This window comes from Sapajus apella, unplaced genomic scaffold (genome assembly GCF_009761245.1).
Source record: "Sapajus apella isolate SASKATOON/1434 unplaced genomic scaffold, GSC_monkey_1.0 scaffold196, whole genome shotgun sequence".
NCBI lineage: Eukaryota > Metazoa > Chordata > Mammalia > Primates > Cebidae > Sapajus > Sapajus apella.
In genome coordinates, this window is record NW_022437136.1 from 656,810 (window position 1) to 677,982 (window position 21,173).

The 21,173-nt window shown below is 46.6% G+C and overlaps 1 protein-coding gene across 1 annotated transcript in view; it reads right to left on the minus strand.

Annotated features, from left to right (window-relative positions):
* Positions 1-21,173, minus strand: part of BMERB1 (bMERB domain containing 1) — a 144,557-nt gene that overhangs the window by 17,066 nt on the left and 106,318 nt on the right. The window lies entirely within an intron of this gene.

Sequence of the window (21,173 nt, forward strand, 5' to 3'; positions counted from 1 at the left end):
CTCTGTCACCCAGGTTGGAGTGCAGTGGCATGATCTTGGCTCACTGCAACCTCCACCTCCCAGGCTCAAGTAATTCTCCTGCCTCAGCCTCTTACAGGTATCTGCCACCATGCCCAGCTGTTTTTTTGTTTTTTTGTTTTTTTTCCTTTTTGTATTTTTAGTAGAGATAGGGTTTCACCATGTTGGCCAGGCTGGTCTTGAACTCCTGGCCTCAAGTGATCTGCCCACCTCGGCCTCCCAAATTGCTGAGATTACAAGCATGAGCCACCGTGCCAAGCCATCAGTCACTGTTAATGACACCTCGATAGAGGTCCTTTCAGTCTTCATGTGCCTGGCTTTGGTTTGCTTATATGAGTGGGTTCATTTGGCATATTCAGTTTTGTTTTTCAGCTAATGTCAAAGTTTTTAAAACATTACAGAAATTCACAACATAGAGAAGATCTACCTCTGTCCTTCAGAGAGAATCATTGTCAACAGTTTAGTATGTATTCTTCTGGATTTAAAAAATAGTATTTTTGTTTTGTAAATGTTTAATTTTTTTATATATTAGAGAGAAAAAATGTTTTTTTTTTTTTTTATTTTGGAGCTTGCAGCAGCAAAGAAGACCTAGCCCTCACAAAGATGACATTTTGCTAGCAGAGACAGAAGGTAAACACAAATACAATATTTCAGATGTTACGAAAAACGTGAGGGATGGAGTGAGTCTGCTTGGAGCCAGCATCTTACTTTGCTCCTGACAACTGTCCTAGGAAAAGCCAGAGGACAGCAATCATATTTTCACAGAGTGTCACTCTGTTGCCCAGGATGGAGCATAGTGGTGTGACCATAGCTTCATGCAGACTTGGAACTCCTGGTCTCAAAGGATCCTCCCACCTCTGCACAACCACTCCCAACCCTGGCCCCATACCAAGTAGCTGGGGCCATAAGCTAATTTTTAAACAATTTTTTGTAGAAACAGGGACTTCGCTATGTTGCCCAGGCTGGTCCTGGATTCCTGGCTTCAAGTAATCGTCCACCTCAAAGCTGGGATATAGGCATGAGCCTCTGTACCCAGCTGCCTCCAGATTTTAAAAAATGGACATGCTTACACTACAATATATGATACCATTGTTACTATAAAAAATGTTCTGCAATTTGCTTTTTTCAATTTAATAATCTTTAATAGTCTTGGGAATCTTTCCATATCAGTATATACAAATCTCCACATTTTTAGTGGCTGCATAGTATTCCGTTTATAGGTATACAGTGATGTATTTTATTTTTATTTATTTTAATTTTAGTTTTTTTTTTTTTTTTTTTTTAGACAGAGTCTCACTGTCTTGCCCAGGTTGGAGTGCAATAGTGTGATCTTGACTCACTGCAACCTCCACCTCCCAGATTCAAGTGATTCTCTGGCTTTAGCCTCCAGAGTAGGTGGGATTACAGACGTGAACCACCCCACCTGGCTGATATATAGTGATCTATTTAACTATAATGTATTTAACTATTCCCCTATTCATCGGCATCTGGGTTGTTTCCTAATACATTTCTAGGCTAAATTCCTAGAAATGCAATTCCTGGGTCTAGTGACATGAACACTTATATTTTAGTAGGAAATTCCAAATTGCCCTCCAGAGAGATTGTATATGACATTCCCAACAGTGTGGTGGTTGGGGGCGGTGGGTGCTGGCTTCTGTAATCTCAGCAATTGGGTTGCTTTTGCAACCCAGTTTTGCATTACATATTATAGTTTTGTGTTACACATTATTCTAGTTTTGTGTGTATACTACAAAAATTAATTCATCTTACTGTAAACAAGATTTGTAATGGCTGTCTGCAGTTTCACAAAGGAGATTCATTGAAATTGTGCTAATTATGCCCTCATCTTGATTACTAAAGCTGGCTTTTCAGGATGTTTGAGCAATTTTGGCTACTGTAGGATGGACATCACTGCCTGTAAGGCTTTTTCTCCATGTTGGATTTGGGGTTTAGATTCTCAGAACTGGAACCACTATGTACAAAGGGCTTGATATTTCCAGAGCTGTTGAGATACATCTTCAAATCACTTCCCCGTGATACATAAGTTCACATTCACTCTGCATGTCTTTGTTTTTTTTATTCTTGTTGTTTTGCTTTTTGAGACAGAGTCCTGCTCTATCACCCAAAGCACAATCATAGCTCTTTGCAGCCCTGAACTCCTGGGCTCAAGTGGTCTTCCCACCTCAGCCTCTGAAGTAGCTGTTACTACAGGTATGCAGCCACCATGTCCAGCTAATTCTTTTTTAACTTTTAAACTTTTCAGGTTTAAAACCTGCTGTTTCCCAGATTGGTCTCAAACTCCTGGCCTCAAGTGATCCTCCCACCTTGGCCTTCCAAAGTGCTGAGATTACAGGTATGAGCCACCGCACCTGGCCTGCATATCTTTATTGAACATCTACTATGTTGGGCACTGTTGTCATCTCTGGGGCTTGCAGCAGCAAAGAAGACCTAGCTCTCACGAAGATGACATTTTGCTAGCAGAGACAGAAGATAAACACAAATACAATTCTTCAGATGTTACAAAGAAGGTGAGTGATGGAGTGGGTCACTTGGAGCCAATATCTTACTTTGCTTCTGACAACTGTCCTAGGAAAAGCCAGAGGACAGCAATCATATTTTCATTTTACTCATGCAGAAACAGGTAAAGAGGCTCAACCGAGTACACACAACTCATGGGAGCAGGAGCAGAACTGGAAATCGACTCTCGGAGTCTGAGTCCACTGATCCTTCTGCCTCATTCCTCAGGGTCTACACCAAGGACTGGGTCTGCTGACATCTTTCAGTAGTGCCATCTGTAGACCGGCATGGGGCCCTGTCTTAGTCTGTTGAGTGTTGCTATCAAGGAATGCCTGTGGCTGGATACTTTATAAAGACAAGAGGTTTATTTGGCTCACGATTTTGCTGGCTGGAAGATGGGACATCTGGCGAGGGCCTCAAGCTGACTACACTTATGGAAGGTGAAAGGGAGCCCATGTGTGCAGAGATCACAGGGCAAGAGGGGAAGCAAGAGAGAGGGGGAGGTGCCAGGCTTTTTTTAACCACCAGCTGTCCAGGAACTAAAAGAGCGAGAACTCACTCACCCCCACCTCCCAGGGAGAGCTTAATCTATTCCTGAGGGATCCACCTCCGTGACCCAAACACCTCCCACGAGGCCCTATGATATCATTTGGATCTGTGTCCCTGCCCAATCTCATGTCAAATCGTAATCCCTAATGTTGGAGAAGGGTCCTGGTGGGAGGTGACTGGATCATGGGGGCTGATATGCCCCTTGCTGTACTCAGCAAGTGAGTGAGTTCTCACGAGATCTGGCTGTCTAAATGTGGGTAGCTCTCCTCCTCCTTCTCCAGCCATGTAAGATGTGCCTGCTTCCCCTTCACCTTCCACCGTGATTGTAAGTTTCCTGAGGCCTCCCCAGCCATGCTTCCTGTACAGCCTGTGGAACTGCAAGTCAATTAAACTTATTTTCTGTATAAATTACCCAATCTCAGGTAGTTAAAAAATTTTTTTTATAGTAGACATAGAGTTACACCATGTTGCCTAAGCTGGTTGCAAACTCCTTGGCTCAAGCAATCCACCCACTTCAGCCTCCCAAAGTACTGGGATTACAGGCATGAGCCACCGTGCCCGGCCTCAGGAAGTTCTTTATAGAAATGTGAGCGCAGACTAATTTCCATATGAGATTTAAGGGGGACAAACATACAAACCACAGGGCCCCTTGCTTTTGCCACGCAAGAACAACTCATGCTGTCCATTCTAATCTCAGCATCCTAGTTTCAGGACAAGAAGCAGGAACGCCTTGCTTCAGCCTGCATCTCTTGTTGCCAGAGGCATGCCAATAATTTTTCAAGCCCCACCCTGGAATGTCCTAGCAGGTGACAGCTGCCTCGAATGAGCATGGGCTTGCCAAGAGAGCATAGACTGTTCCTGTGGGTTTCTATCAGCGATCGTTCAGCTGGAGGGACTTCAGATGCTTTTGCAGAGATCAGGTTCTGTCAGGGCAATCTTGGTCCCCAGGAATGTTTGGCAATGGCTGGAGACGTATTTGGTTATTATAATTGAGCGTGTGTTGGCCGGGGCTGTGCTTGCTACTGACATCTGGTGGGTAGAGACCAGGGACACTGCTAACCATGTTACTGTGCACAGAACTGTTCCCACAGCAGAGAGTGAGCCGGCCACCATGGCAATCACATTGAAGTTGAGGAATCTTGGATTCTAACCACAGAATTAGCACATTCTTGAGAATTTCTGAGAGATAAGAGAGGAAAAGATGAAGAAAGGACAAAAGGAGGACAGGTAGTGAGGAGGAGGCAGAGTTTTGGCACCAAACAACTGTGGCTCAAAGGGGCCGTGGTGCGGTGACTTCCTTCCCTGTCTCACTTAAGTCATCCGTAATTATTTATTTTTCTTTTCTTTTCTTTTCTTTCTTTTTTTTTGAGACAGAGTTTTGCTCTTGTTGCCCAGGCTGCAGTGCAATCGCACAATCTTGGCTCACTGCAGCTTGGCCTCCCAGGTTCAAGTGAGTCTCCTGCCTCAGCCTCCCAAGTACCTGAGATTACAGGCATATGCCACCAATTTTTTTTTTTTTTTTTTTTTTTTTTTTTAGTAGAGATGAGGTTTCACCATGTTAGTCAGGTTGGTCTTGAACGGTGATCCATCTGCCTTGGCGTCCCAAAGTGCTGGGATTACAGATATGAGCCACTGCACCTGGCTGTCATTTTGTAAATAGGAACGATGGTAGCACTACTTGCTGGGATTGTTATGCACATCAAATATTGAGCACAGTGCTTGAGACCTATACAGTCAAATGCCCAATACATGCTATCTAATATTATTATGTTTTTAGAGACAGGGTCTTGCTCTATCACCCAGGCTGGAGTTCAGCAGTGCAATCATAGCTCACTGTAGCCTCAAACTCCTGGGCTCAAAGGATTCTCCTGCCTCGGCCTCCCAAGTAGCTAGGACTACAAGCATATATGCCTGCACTTGGCTAATTTTTAAATTTTTTATAGAGATGGGATCTTGCTAGATTGGCCAAGATGGTCTTGAACTCCTAGCCGCAAGCAATCCTCCTGCCTCAGCCTCCCAAAGCACTAGGATTATAGGCATAAGCCACCACCCTTGGCCTTTACTATTATCATTAGCTGTGAGAAAGAAGCAGAGAATGGCCAGGCACAGTGGCTCACACTATAATCCCAGCACTTTGGGAGGCTGAGGTGGGCGGATCACGAGGTCAAAAGATCGAGACCATCCTGGCCAACATGGTGAAACCCCGTCTCTACTAAAAAAATACAAAAATTAGCTGGGCGTGGTGGCATGCGCCTGTGGTCCCAGCTACTCAGGAGGCTGAGGCGGAAGAATCGCTTGAACCCAGGAGGCGGAGGTTGCAGTGAGCTGAATTGCGCCACTGCACTCCAGCCTGCCAGCAGAGCAAGACTCCGTCTAAAAAAACAAAACAAAACAAAAAACACTTGTTCACAAAGAATAAATATGTGGGTCAGAGTCTGCTCTGGGCTTTCAGCTGGGAAGTGCTGTCAGTCAGTAGTCCCCCGATGTCCCACTGTTTCCCACTTTTGCAGTCTATCTTTGTGTCTGTTTCTTAATTCCTTCGGTGCTGCCTGGGCTGGGGTCTCTATGACCAAGCTGGTCCCAGCAATAAAGATACCTACATCCCATTTTCAGGGAGACAGATATGAGACCTTTTCTCCTGCCTCCTTGCTTGGCTGCATTGGTGTGAAAAAATTCTTTTCTTTTGCCAAATCTATCCTAACAGTGATTGGCTTACTATGCATGAGCAGAAGGGGACAGGTTTGCTATCTATGACAGAGGGGAGGAGAGCAAACAGCCAGACTTTTGATAGCATCCTTGGGCCACCCCACTGACCCCTGGGCCACCTACATCTGGACTGCTTATCGGGTAAATATTAAATGTCCTTATGACTGAAGTAGTGTGACCAACTGACTTGGTTTGCCTGAGGCTGTCCCATTTTCTGCACTGCAATTTCCAGATCCTTGTAGACCTCTCAGTCCGAGGCAAACAAAGACAGCTGGTCACCCAAGATTTAAGACACAGGTTATTGGATGCTCTGTTACTTGCAGCTGAAGACATTTTCACGGACTTGTGTGTGGATCGGTGCACCTTTAATGTGTATTGGATCAAGACACTCCTACATCTGTCCTGCTTAGTGCAAGCATGACATCATGATGATTTTCCAACACCATTAAATCATATTGTTCCAAAGGCGTGTACATAGTTCATGGAGGTTAAAATACTTAAAAGCATAGCTGGAACTTTGAATAAGCCACATTAGTCCAGGTCTCTGTACCATTAGGGCTAAACCTGGAAATCAAACTCTGCTGTTTTCAGCTCATTCCAGAGAGAGATGTCATCTTCAAGAACTTGATTAATGCCAGAAGAAAAAGCCAGCCCGTGTCATTCAGCATCTTGGCCTTTGAGGCTGGGACGATGGGGGAAAGTGGGTTATTTTTACCAGCGTTGGGTGGGGAGAGGTGATCAGTCCCTGCTGGAATAATAGAGCTGCTGCTTTACAAAATTTCTTTGAAAACGACACGAAACGGAGGCACCAGTAGCTTGAGTTGCAGCCTAATGGAAACCCAGCAGAGACCACGATGAAGGCAGAGGCAGATTTCCAGAGGGAAGGATTGACTTTTAAAAATAGTCTTTATTGCCTCCTTTTAAAAATAAGTTATGGAGGCTGTGGGTATCTTAAGACAGGTGAGTAAAAGAAGTAACATCTGACCTTAGAGATGAAACTCTGGTCTAGATTTGGAGCCTGGGTCTGGACAAGCTCTAGCACAACCCTCTGTGACCGTGGGCAAGTCAGCTCCCTCTCTGGTTCTCTGTTTCCTTAGATATAAGATGAGGGGTTTGGGGCTGGGCACAGTGGCTCACACTCGTAATCCCAGCACCCCAGGAAGCTGAGATGGGTGGATCACTTGAGCTCAGGAGTTTGAGACCAGCCTGGGCTACGTGGTGAAACCCCGTATCTACTTAAAAAAAAAAAAAAAAAAAAGTTAGCCGGGTGTGGTGGCACATGCCTATAGTCACAGCTACTCGGGAGGGTGAGACAGGGGAATGGCTTAAACCTGGGAGAGGGAGGTTGCAGTGAGCTGGGATCACGGCACTACACTCCAGCCTGAACAACAGAGCGAGACTCTGTCTCAATAAATAAATAAATAAGTAAAAACAAAAGGAGGGGTTTAGATGAGCTCTCGAGCCTCATTCTGCGAGCACACAGAGGATACAACCCACTTCGGACCCAGCCCGGTCTCAGTACCCCCATTGACTGGCTATGAATTCCTTTGCTGCTTTCAGCCTCAGCACTGTCACTGTTGAAAAGGGGTTACACCTTTGTCTTTGGGTTGTATGAGAATCAAACAGGCTTGCATGTGTGATGCAGGCAGCCAATGGTTTTGCACAGACAGTGTGGGTGTGTAGGAACAGCCACTCCGATCCACCCCTCCACTCTAGGTAAGAAGTCAGCTCACAGAGATTCTCCTGGACTATCTCAGCCAACATTTCTGTGCAAAACGTGTGTCTCATCATCACGTGGGTTTTTTTTTTTGAGATGGAGTTTCGCTCTTGTCACCCAGGCTAGAGTGCAATAGCAGGATCTTGGCTCACTGCAACCTCTGCCTCCCAGGTTCAAGCGATTCTCCTGCCTCGGCCTCCCAAGTAGCTAGGATAACAGGTGTGTGCCACCATGCCCAGCTAATTTTTGTATTTTGGTACAGACGGAGTTTCACTATGTTGGCCAGGCTGGTCTTGAACTCCTGACCTCAGGCGATTCACCCACCCCAGCCTCCCAAAGTGCTTGAATTACAGGCCTAAGCCACCATGGCCAGCCATCATGTGCTATTTCAATTTCCTCAAATCAAATGATTGGGTCAGCTTTCGTGGGATTCATGAGCTTAAATGCTATCCCTGAGGAAGGATGAGTGTTGAGAAGTCTCCAGGGAGCCCCAGGCCTCAACCACTTCTCGGCATCTTGCTGGGGTCCAAGGGAACAGAGGGGTGCCCGCCAGTGGGCTTGGGTGATGTACATAAAAAAGGAATGCCCTCATGTCGCACTCTGGAAGGCCAATCTGCCTATTTTTCTCCGTGGCTGGTTTAATGGTCTGGATTAACATCCACCTGTCACACCAGCCTCTACTTTGATTGTAACCAGACACTTATTCCCAAACCAATGTCACCTTCTTCAAGATCCTTGTTCCCACTCTGCTACCAAACAAATGCCAACTTCCTCAAGCACAGTTCATTCTTCTCTCTTCCAAGGGCTTTCTAGACTGCCTGAGTTTTTATTTTTCTTATAATAAAAATTACTAATACTCATCTTTCCTGTATGCATGATATAAAAAAAATATGGCTGAGCACAGCGTCTCATGCCTGTAACCTCGGCACCTTGAGGCTGAGGTGGGAGGATTGACAGAGTCCAGGAGTTTAGATCAGCCTGGGCAACATAGAGAGACCCTGTCTCTGCACAATAAAAAAATTAGCTGTGCCTGGTGGCGTGTGCCCATGCTTCCAGCTACCAGGGAGGCTGAGGTGGGGGGATCACTTGAGCCCAGGAGGTTGAGGCTACAGTGAGCCATGATCAAGCCACTGTAGCTTAGGAGGCAAGGATTGACTTTTAAAAATAGTTAATTTTCTTGACTTGGGTGACCAGCTGTTTCTGCCTTGACAGCGTGAGACCCAGTTTCAAAAAACAAACAAAAAGAAACAAGTACTGCTTAGTTAAACTTTTGTTTTAGACCTAAAAGGATACTTGGTCCTTTTTTTCTTTTTTAGAGGCAGGGTCTTACTATGTTGCCCAGGCTGGATTTGAACTCCTGGGCTCAAGGGATCCTCCTGCTTCAACCTGCCAAGGACCTGGGAACACAGGCATATATAGGCATGCACCAGCACACCCAGCTTGGTCTATTTAAAACATTTTACAAATATTACATAAATATGGTCTCACTATAAAAACATCAAAGAGGCCGGGCGTGGTGGCTCATGCCTCTGATCCCAGCACTTTGGGAGACTAAGGTGGGTGGATCACGAAGTCAGGAGATCAAGATCATCCTGGCTACCATGGTGAAACCCCGTCTCTACTAAAATACAAAAAACTAACCGAGGTGGTGGCGTGTGCCTGTGGTCCCAGCTACTTGGGAGGCTGAGGCAGAGGAATCACTTGAACCTAGGAGATGGAGGTTGCAGTGAGCCGAGATTGCACCACTGCACTCCAGCCTGGGTGACAGAGTGAGACTCCATCTCCAAAAAAAAAACAAAAAATCAAACAACACAGAAGTATAATTGCTAGCACTTACTGGTGTCAGGCTCTGGGTTAAGCATTTTACACAAATCATCTCAGTAAACTCTTGCAGTAACTCTATGAGGTAAAGACTATTATTATTATTATTTCTAAATTTTTAAAATTTTGAGACGGAGATTCGCCGTTGTTGCCCAGGCTGGAGTATAACGGTATGATCTTGGCCCACCGCAACCTTCGCCTTTTGGTTCAAGCGATTCTGCTGCCTCAGCCTCCTGAGTAGCTGGGATTACAGATAGGCGCCACCATGCCCAGCTAATTTTGAATTTTTAGTAGAGACAGGGTGTCTCCATGTTGGTCAGGCTTGTCTTGAACTCCTGACCTCAGGTGATCCGCCGCCTCGGCCTCCCAAAGAGCTGGGATTACAGGTGTGACCCACTGCTCTCAGCCTATTATCTCTTAGGATAAAGAACTTGTTCAAGGTCACAGAGTAAGTGATAGAAACTTGAACCCATGCAGTCTGATCTCAGAGCCCATTCTCTCAACTGGGAGTGTGAAAGTTCCATACAGTAATTGGAGTTCAAGGAAGACGGATCAGAATCGTCTGGGAGAAGGTTACTGAAATCGAGGTGCAACTTACAGGAGGGGCTCAACTTGGAGGGGATCAGGAAGAGATTCCAGGCATTCAGAGAGAGGGGGGAGGTGAGACAAATATTAGGAATGGGTGTGGTATGCCAGGGTAGGTGACAATGAAGAGTCTGCCCAATTAGGACATATCAGGGACATATGTGTCTGGATTGTGAAGAACCTTAACATGGGAGCCATCTTAGGTTCTAGAGTGACAGCATGGCATGGCGATGTGTCTACAAAACCCAGATTGGAAGACATCGTGATCAGTACTTACACACCAAGGAGAGAGAGCACGCTCTCTTTGAACTTCTGTCTAAGACACTCCAGGGAATTCCTGGAAGATGTGTTTGCTCATCAATCTTCAGCTGGGGTTGGCAAACTACAGAGCATGGTCAAAATCCAGCCCACTGCCTGTTTTGTATAGCTCGGGAACTAAGAATAGTTTAATTTTAATTTTTAAATACTTGGGGGAATCAAAAGAATAACATTTTCTGATGTATGAAAAGGAAAAATTTCCTTTTTAAAGTATCCTTTCTTGTTAAAAAATAATTGTGTTAATAACTTTGTTAAGCCCTATCCTATGTAGCCGTTAGACATGCCATGCTGATAGGCACATAGTATATTCTGTGTCCTTGTACTTTAACCAAGATATCTGTGCTGGACGTGCTCACAGGCATGTCTCAGCTCTCTATTGCTTTTACCTGTTTAAAAAAGTTTTAAGTTATTAATTGGGTTTTAGTTTAGATTGTGAGGTCTGGCTCCAGCCAGCGGAGATCAGACACAGCAGTAAGAACAACCCCAAATACATAAGGGATAAACGTGTGCGTTTTCCTTTGTTCATTGTGCTCTCGTGGCACGATGGCTAGCGAGGGTACCCTTCCTGCAGTCCAGGAAGTACAAATTGCGTCGCTGAAAGACACTTTGTCTCACTGCTAATTTTTCTTTGTGGCACTGAGTATTTCCAGCATGCAGCCATAGCCCCCTTGTTGTCCCAGTGACATCTAGGCATCCCAGAACCATCTAGGCATTTCTTTGTATTTCTCCCTCAACAGACTGCACCTCCTTTAAGGGACTTTGCCTTTTTCCTTCATGGTTCTGGCACACCACCCCATGCCTGACACATCGGAGTAAATACACAAGGAAGGGAAGGCAGGCTGGCAGGCATGGGGAGTACACACAGTCCTGCATTTTGTTGAAACAAGACCTAAAGACTGCAGGTGCAGGTGGAAAAATTTCACATCTCATAATAGACGCCACGAGGGCAATCACATCTATCAAAGGCGGTGAGTCAGCCCTGGAGAAATCCAATTAAACATCCGTCATTCGTGTGATACCGCTTGCACTTTGCTATCAATACTGTTTCTATTCTGAGCTGTCTCAGCATCTGGGCTCTCTTGTGCCTTCCATTCTCAGTCACCTGCTGCAAGTTCCTGCCGCTGTGCGGCGTCCCCTCTCCCACATCCACTCTCTCCACTCCCAAGTCCATCCCTCCTCTCAAGCTGATGCCAACAAAAGCTGATTTGCATCCAGCCCAATCTCATTGAATCCGCATCATCTATAGTGTGGTTTTGTCAATCTCCACTTTATAGAAGTCTCAGAGAGGTTAAGTAAATCACCCAAGATCATACAGCTTACAAGATTTGAAAGAAGACAGTCTGACTCCAGAGCCCTGACAATTGCCGCTACAACAGACTGCCTACATATGCCAACCAGATACAGCAGGCTGTCACCCTCTGCTCCCATACTCCCCTGCTTTGTCCCATTCTTGCAGTCAGGAGCCTTCTAAAATGCTTTCAGGCCGGGCGCAGTGGCTCATGCCTGTAATCCCAGCACTTTGGGAGGCTGAGGCAGGTGGATCACTTGAGCTGAGGAGTTTGAGACCAGCCTGGGCAACACAGCAAAACCCCGTCTCTTCTAAAAAGTACAAAAATTAGCCAGGTGTGGTGGCAGCGGTAGTCCCGGCAACTTGGGGGACAGAGGTGGGAGGATTGCTTGAATCTGGGAAGCAGAGGTTGCAGTGAGCTGAGATTGTGCCATTGCACTCTAGCCTGGGTGACAAAGTGAGACCCTGTCTCAAAAAAAAAAAAAAATTGCTTTCAACCAGTGGCAGTTCCAAGGGGTGGGCTTTCTTGGGGATGGCAAGGAATGGCTTTCGCCCCACCTCATAATTTCCACTAGCCTTCTACACCACCTCAACATTTAGAAAGTGCTTTTGAAATGGGAAATATCAGGTAGGATAGAAACAATAAGAGAAAATAAGAAATAGAAATTTTCCTCAATTTTGTGCAAAGTATAAGAAAAACCTTGACAGAAACTATGCAATTTTAATTAATTTGTACTACACAAATCTCAGCCAGGCGCGATGGCTCACGCCTGTAATCCCAGCACTTTGGGAGGCTGAGGCGGATGGATCACGAGGGCAAGAGATCAAGACCATCCTGGCCAACATGGTGAAACCCCGTCTCTACTAAAAATACAAAACTTAGCTGGGTGTGGTGGCGTGCGCCTGTAGTTCTAGCTACTAAGGAGGCTGAGGTGGGAGAATCGCTTGTGTAGCCTGATTCAGATGCCCACATTATCACAATGAAGAACGTCTCCTTCACTGTGTGGCCGGCCAGGTCTCATTAACGCAGGCCTCCATCATGGCTGTTTCAGCATGGACTGTGTGGTTAAGTTTAATATTAAAAGTTGAAAGAATTGGCCCGGCATGGTGGCTTACGCCTATAATCCCAGCACTTTGGGAGGCTCAGCTGGGTACATCACTTGATGTCAGGAGTTCGAGACCAGCCTGGCCAACATAGTGAAACCCCATCTCTACTAAAAATATATAAGTTAGCTGGGCATGATTGCACACGCCTGTAATCCCAGCTACTCAGGAGGCTGAGGCAGGAGAATTGCTGGAACCTGGGAGACAGAGGTTGCAGTGAGCCGAGATCGTGCCACTACACTGCAGCCTGGGTGACAGAGCAAGACTCTGTCTCAAAAGAAAAAACAAACAAACAAACAAAAAAAAACCGCTGAGAGAGCCAGCGCCCTTATACAAAGGCTGGAATTAACAAAAACTCCCCAAGAGTTTTTTCTAGGCTGTTCCTGGGCCTTGAAGCATGACAAGATAATGAAGGAATTCTTAACAAGACCGGTTGGAATTAAACACGTTTTATTGGGGGCCTGAGGAAACTCCCCAGGCCTCCACAGACAAGTTTGTTGGGGAACTGAAGGAACTCCCCAAACCTCTGTGATTTAGCAGGAGACAAGATAAGGGTAATCACCCAGCACCTGGGCCCATTGAGACTAAGTTACTGAGGCTCCAGAGAAAGGTCTTCAGGACTCAGACCTTAATTTTAGATTAGAAGAAGCTAACCACTTAGGTCTTTAGATGAATGCCCACTTACATGTAGACATACAGCTTAGAAGGTATGTAAGCTCTGGAAAACTTTCTAACTTTGAGTTTGTCTGGTGGTATTTTCCAGGCCTTCTCCCTGTAACTGGTAACAGAAATAGAAACGCCCTCCTTTCCCAGTTCACCTGCATCTCATTATTGGGCCACCAGAAGAGCAGCCCGACCCTCAGTTTGAGCCAGGGACAATTGTTCCAAGTAATTTAGCTCTGATACCAGTTCAGCATAACGCTCTTCCAAAAAAATCAAAATCCTGCATATAGCAGGACTCACTTCGCTTAGAAGGCCGGGGTTTGTGTGTACGTGTTTTTATTTGTTTGTTTAAGATGGGGAAACAGGACCTTGCTCTGTCACGCAGGCTGGAGTGCGGTTGCTTGATCACAGTTAACTGCAGCCTCAGTTTTCCAGGCTCAAGACATCCTCTTGCCTCAGCCTCCTGAGTAGCTGGAACTACAGATGCACCCTGGCATGCTTGGCTAATTTTTCTATATTTCATAGAGACGGGGTTTCATCGTGTTGCCCAATCTGGTCTCAAACTCCTGGCCTCAAGTGATCCACCCACCTCGGCTTCCCAAATTGTTGGGATTAAGGGCATGAGCCCCTGTGCCTGGGCCCCATCCTCTTCTTTGACTTCTGTCAACGAAGACCTTCTGGCCGGGCGTGGTGGTTCACGCCTGTAATCCCAGCACTTTGGGAGGCCGAGGCAGGCAGATCACAGAGTCAGGAGACGGAGAGCATCCTGGCTAACATGGTGAAGGCGGAGGTTGCGGTGAGCCGAGATCGCGCCATTGCACTCCAGCCTGGGTAACAAGAGCGAAAACTGCATCTCAAAAAAAAAAAAAAAAAAAAAAAAAAATTTTCCGGGCGTGGTGGCACACACCTGTAGTCCCAGCTATTTGAGAGGCTAAGGCAGGAGAATCGTTTGAACCTGGAAACGGAGATTGCAGCGAGCCAAGATCATGCCACTGCACTCCAGCCTGGGTGACAGAGCGAGACTCCATCTCCAAAACAAAAACAGAAAACAAAGACGACTTTCTTTGGCCGCCGTTCCTGGCCACGGAAGGCTGTTGAGAGACCACCTATTGTTATTCACACATGGTCTTGGGTGGGGTTGTGTCTCCCTCTTGTAATGGAAAAAAGTTGGAATTTTTGGGTGCTCAAGCTCCAAACCCTAGATTTAGGGGAGGCATTCACTGTTTCAGTCATTATTAGAGAAGGTCAACAAGGGAGCACCCCCACTTCCTCAGACTCAGCCAATCAGAAGCTCACATCTAAGACTTTGACCACAAATGACAGAGATGAAAGGATGGTGGGATTAGACTCGTGCTGTCCAGCAATGGCGGCCTCCTGGCCAGATTGGTCCTGTGACCAGTCTCCAAGGCTTTCTTGATCCATACTCATTTCCATTCCTGTTTCTTCTGACTCCTGAGTCCCCATCCCCACTGACAGCGTTCTACAGTCCCATTTTTTGGTTGAGTCAGGCAGAGTTGGTTTCTGTTGCTTATAGCCAACAACCCCAACCAAAACAAGCTTCAGAGCGTTCCCAGCAACCACACCAAGTCTTCTCTCTAAGGGAAGTCCAGATGGGGACAGTTTTCTCCATCATATATCAATATCACCTTAGCAAGTCTGTAGCGTCTTCTATGGACTGGTAATGGGCTAAGCTTTCACCTAATCAGCTCTGGGCAGATATCAGTAAGAGGGTTTTAGAAAGAACTTAGAAAATTTGGGGCCAGGTACAGTGGCTCACACCTGTAGTCCTAGCACTTTGGGAGGCTGAGGCAGGTGGATCACTTGAAGTCAGGAGTTCAAGACCAGCCTGAAACCCCGTCTCTACTAAAAATACAAAAATTAGCCAGGTGTGGTGGTGGGCACCTATAATTCCAGCTATTCGGGAAGCTGAGACAGGAGAATCGCTTGATTCTCCTGTGGCGGGGGGTGGGGGCGCGGAGGTTGTGGTGAGCCAAGATTGCACCTCTTCACTCCAGCCTGGGTGAAAGAGCGAAACTTCATGTCGATAGATAGATAGATAGATAGATAGATGATAGATAGATAAAAGGGCCAGGCAAGGTGGCTCACACCTGTAATTCCAGCACTTTGGGAGGTCGAGGCAGGTGGATCACTTGACTTCAGGAGTTCGAGACCAGCATGGCCAACATGGTGAAACCCCTGTCTCTACTAATAATATAAAAATTAGCCGGGCGTGGTGGCAGGTGCCTGTAATCCCAGCTACTCAGGAAGCTGATGCAGGAGAACTGCTTGAACCTGGGAGGTGGAGGTTGCAGTGAGCCGAGATCGTGCCACTGCACTCCAGCCTGGGCAACACGAATGAAGCTCTGCCTCAAAAAAAAAAAAAAAAGAAGGAGGGAAGGGGAGGGGAGGGAATGGGAGGGGTGGAGGGAAGGGAAGGGGAGGGAAAAGAAAGAAAGAAAAAAAATAAGAAAATAAATTTGGGCTTGTGTTAGATGCTTTGGGGGACAGTTTAAAGGAAGTGGGCATTTACTTTGGATTGAATGTTGTCAGGAAGTGAAGGTAATTCTCTGATAGAGTGTCTTCATAATTCTTTCCTTTAAGGGGAGAAGAACTGAGTGAGACTGAAACTGTGATTAATGGAGAAGCAGCAGTCACTCATATGAGCTAGGAAATGGGGCTGTTGGGTGATTTTTGTGGTTGGGACAATGTTCATATCTTTATCTGCCTTCAGGGGTAGTGTTATTTTGTCTTGATCTATCACGGTCTCAGGATGGCCTTGTCTGATGCCAGCAATCTGCAAAATTGTTGACGTTCAACAGGAGGACACTTTGGCCAAGCTGTGAGTGTCAAGCCAGCTCCTGGCTGCCACGGGCTGCTTTTCTCTTTCTCATAGTGTAGGAAGTAATTTATAAACTTCCTGTCTGCCCACAAGTAATTATGAGATCTGCGTCTATAGGGACCAGTCCTACCCATTTCAGTCTTCCCTGCTGGGCTCACCATGATGCCTTGCATACAGAATGTGCTCTGGGAATGTGCCCAGTGAACTAAATTATGGGCACAGGGCACTCTCTGGGATTTGGCGTTATGATCATGCTGAAGTATATTTTCAAAATTTAAAACGTGACTCATACAAATGTCAAATGAACGCTTGTCAAAAAATTTATTAACCCATTAATGAGGGAACCAGTAAGATGATAAAGCTTACTCCAAGGGCATTTAAAAAGTGGATTGAGCCGGGCGTGGTAGCTCACACCTGTAATCCCAGCACATTGGGAGGCTGAGGAAGGCGGATCATAAGGTCAGGAAATCGAGACCATCCTGGCTAACACAGTGAAACCCCATCTCTACTAAAAATACAAAAAATTAGCTGGGTGGCATGTGCCTGTAGTCCCAGCTACTCAGGAGGCTGAGGCAGAATAATTATTTGAACCCGGGAGTTGGAGGTTGCAGAGAGATGAGATCGCACACTCCAGCCTGGGCAACAGAGTGAGATTCCATGTTGAACAACGAGAACACAAACTCAGGGAGAGGAGCATCACATACTGGGGTCAGTTGGGGGGGGCAGGGGAGGGACAACAGGGGGTGGGGAGGGATAACGTGGGGAGAAATGCTGGATATAGATGAAGGGGAAATGAAGGCAGCAAACCACCTGGTTATGTATGCACCTATGCAACAACCCTGCATGACCTGCACATATACCCCAGAACCTAAAGTACAATTTTTAAAAAGTAGATTAATCACATTTTTAATAACAGTCTTAGCATAAGACGGTGAAATGCGAGACAAATCTGGTTAACATAATATAAGGGCAATAAAACCACAAGCTTTAATGTTGTCGTTTTTCTACTGGACAGAAATCTACAAGTTAATGTGTAATTTCACTATGTCAGCACTCTAATCAAACAATAAGTAACAAAGTCGGGTACATGTATCCTGTCCAAGATAATTAATCATCCGTGGGCAGGTCATTAAACAATGCCTTGTATGACATGGACAAAACATTCTTCCTTATTTCTAATTGTTAGTTAATTTTTATTTAAGAAGCAGAACAGGCCAGGCGAGGTGGCTCACGCCTGTAATCCCAGCACTTTAGGAGGCCAAGGCGGGCAGATCATGAGGTCAAGAGATCAAGACCATCCTGGCCAACATGGTGAAACCCGTCTCTACTAAAAATAGAAAAATTAGCTGGGCATGGTAGCGCGCGCCTGTAGTCCCAGCTACATGGGAGGCTGAGGCAGGAGAATTGCTTGAACCTGGGAGGCGGAGGTTGCACTGAGCCGAGATCGCGCCACTGCACTCCAGCCTGGGTAACAAGAGGGAAACTCCGTCTCAAAAAAAAAAAAAAAAAGGGACACGTATTTGGTATCAGAAAAAACACATTTGGTGTCAGAACTGATGTTAGAAAACACCACACAAACAAGGAACAGAGAAGTCGAGCAGTTTGCTCAAAATCACACAGCCGGTAAGCATGTGCTCTGGGACACAGACCCTGGCACAGGCGAAGCCTGTGACCGTAACTGCTACACGTGTTGCCTCTTGCTGTGCCTGACCTCCTCACACCAGCCACCAGGCGCAACTTCCGTCTGGCCTTGTAGGGAAGAAGGAAAAGTGCGGCTCAGGGTGGCAAAGCCAGTGTTTCCTAAACATCAGTCACTGGCACATCACCATGGCAATGGTTGCTATGTCTCAAGCCCTCTCTGTTATTATTATTATCTGAGACAGGGTCTCACTCTGTCACCCAGGCTGGAGTGCAGTGGCACAATCTCAGCTCACCGTAACCTCCATCTCCCAAGTTCAAGTGATCCTCATGCTTCAGCCTCCTGACTAGCTAGGATTACAGGTGCGTGCCACCGTGCCTGGCTGATTCGTGTATTTTTAGTAGAGACGGGGTTTTGCCATGTTGGCCAGGCTGTTGTTGAATTCCTGGCTTCACGTGATCTGCCCGGCTCAGCCTCCCAAAGTGCTGGGATTACAGGTGTGTTCTCTATTATTGTTTATTTAATACTTCTGTTTATGTTGATTCTCTTTTTCACATCACCATAAATGGAAACCTAATGTTCTTCCTAAAAGACATGAAAATAAATTCTTTTTTTTTTTTTTTAAGACAGGGTCTCACTCTGTAATCCAGGCTGGAGTGCAGTGGCGTGATCTCAGCTCACTGCAGCCTGGATTCCAGCGATCCTCCCGCTTCAGCCTCCTGTGTAGCTGGGGGGACTACAGGTGCACACCACCACGCTGGGCTTATTTTTTGCAGCCATGCTGCCCAGGCTGTACTCAACTCCTAGGCTCAAGCGATCCTCCACTTTGGCCTTCCAAAGTGCTAGGATTACAAGCATGAGCCACTGGGCCCTGCCTGAAAATGAATTCTTAATTTAATGTTTTCCTAAATGCTGCCTAAAACTGGACTAACTGAGTCTGATAAAGCAGGGGTTCCCAAACCCTGGGCCACGACCAGTGCAGGTCCTGCGCCTGTTAGGAGCCAGGCCACACAGCAGGAGGTGAGTGGCGGGCGGGGAGGGGGAGTGAAGTTTCATCTGCATTTACAGCCACTCCCTATCACTTACGTTACCAGCGGAGTTCCAGCTCCTATCAGATCAGCAGCTGCATTAGACTCTCATGAAAGTGCAAACCCTATTTTGAACTGCGCATGTGAGGGATCTAGGTTGCACACTCCTTGTAAGAATCTAATGCCTGATGATCTGTCACCGTCTCCCATCACCCACAGATGGGACCATCTAGTTGCAAGAAAACAAGCTCAGGACTCCCACTGATTCTACCTTATGAGGACTTGCATAATTATTGCATTATACATTACAATGTTATAATGATAGAAATAAACTGCACAGTAGGCTGGGAGCCGTGGCTCACACCCGTAATCCCAGCACTTTGGGAGGCCAGGAGGGTGGATCATGAGGTCAGGGGTTCGAGACCAGCCTGGAAATACGGTAAAATCCCGTCTCTTCTAAAAATACGAAAATTAGCCGAGCATGGTGGCACTCACCTATAATCCCAGTTACTTGGGAGGCTGAGGCAGAAAAATCTCTTGAACCCAGGAGGCTGAGGTTGCACTGAGCTGAGATCACATCACTGCACTCCAGCCTGGGTGACGGAGAGAGATTCTGTCTCAAAAAATAAATACATAAGTAAAAATAAAAAAATAAAATGCACAGTAAATGTAATACAATTGAATCATCTCAAAACCATGCCCCCGTCCCTCCCCTGGTCGCCCACTCCAGCCTGGGCAACAGAGCAAGACTCCGTCTCAAAAATTGCCTTTCATGAAACCAGTCCTTAGTGCCAAAGAGGCTGAGGACCGCTGCTATAAAGTTAAACAGCCAAGATATCAACCCCGGCTCCTGCCTCTCAGTCCAGGGCCCTTTTAGCTACAACATGGGCCCCATGGCCACATCGTGTTTGTGGTTAACCATGTTGCGACAGCAAGTGAAGAGAAACTGGAAATTTCTCAACTTGGCTCTAAATGAGACCAAAGAGAAAAACCGAACAGTGACAGCAGACAGCAGATGGCGAGAGGGCTCACTCCTCCAGGCGGTTAATGACGCCCTGGGCAAGCTCTCTGAAGTTAATCACCAGAGCGGTTCTGGACTGAAGCAGGCCTGCTCTGATTGTTCCAGAATCTGATGGGATTTTCCTCTGGACTAACTCAAGGTCAGTTCTAACAGGCCTAAGAAACAGCGTGAGCACTGAAGAGCATTGAAGACATGGAACAGTAGCAAATAGTCACTGTCTTCAAGGGAAAATCAGGGCATGGACTTCCAATTTAAGAGCCTTTTTTTTTTTTTTTTTGCTTTGAGACAGTCTTGCTCTGTTGCTCAGTCTGGAGTGCAGGGGTGGGATCTCGGCTCTCTGCAGCCTCCGCCTCTCAGGTTCAAGTGATCCTCGTGCCTCGGCCTCCCGAGTAGCTGGGATTACAGGTGTGTGCCACCATGCCCGGCTAATTTTTGTTATTTTTAGTAGAGATGGTGTTTTGCCATGTTGGCCAGACTGGTCTTGAACTCCTGACCTCAAGTGATCCACCCACGTCAGCCCCCCAAAGTGCTGGGATTACACGTGTGAGCCACCATAGCCAGCCTGATCAAAGGCCTTTTTAATGACCAAACTCCACGTGGGGAAGCCTCCTATCAAGTCAAGATGTCGGCTTATTCAGGCATTTCCCGAAGTGTTGCTTTCAAGGTGAAATTACATTTCATTATGTAAATGATCACTTTTTGTCTTGGGTCAAACCATAGCTCCAAAACGCTTTCATAGGTGGCAGAAAAATTTAAGAATTCTCAGCCAGGCACATTGGCTCCCGCCCGTAATCCTAGCACTTTGGGAGGCTGAGGCAGGAGGATCACTTGAGGCCAGGAGTCTGACAACAGCCTGGGCAACACAGCAAGATCCCATCTCTACAAAAAAATAAAACAATTGGCCGGGCATGGTGGCATATGCCTATAGTCCCCACTACTCAAGGGGCTGAGGCAGAAGGATTGCTGGAGCCCAGGAGTTCGAGGCTACAGTGAGCCATGATTCGTCACTGCACTCCAGCCTGGGCGATAGAGTGAAACCTCATCTCTTAAAAATATATATATATTTCTCAGCCGGGCACGGTGGCTCACACCTGTAATCCCAGCACTTTGGGAGGCCAAGGTGGGTGGATCATTTGAGGTCAGGAGTTTGAGACCAGCCTGGCCAACATGGTGAAACCCTACCTCTACTGAAAATACAAAAATTAGCCAGGCATAGTGGCAGGCGTCTGTAGTCCCAGTCACTCAGGAGGTTGAGGCAGGAGAATCACTTGAATTCAGGAGGCAGAGGTTGCAGTGAGCCGAGACTGCGCCACTGCACTCCAGCCTGGGCGACAGAGTGAGACTCCCTCTCAAAATAAAA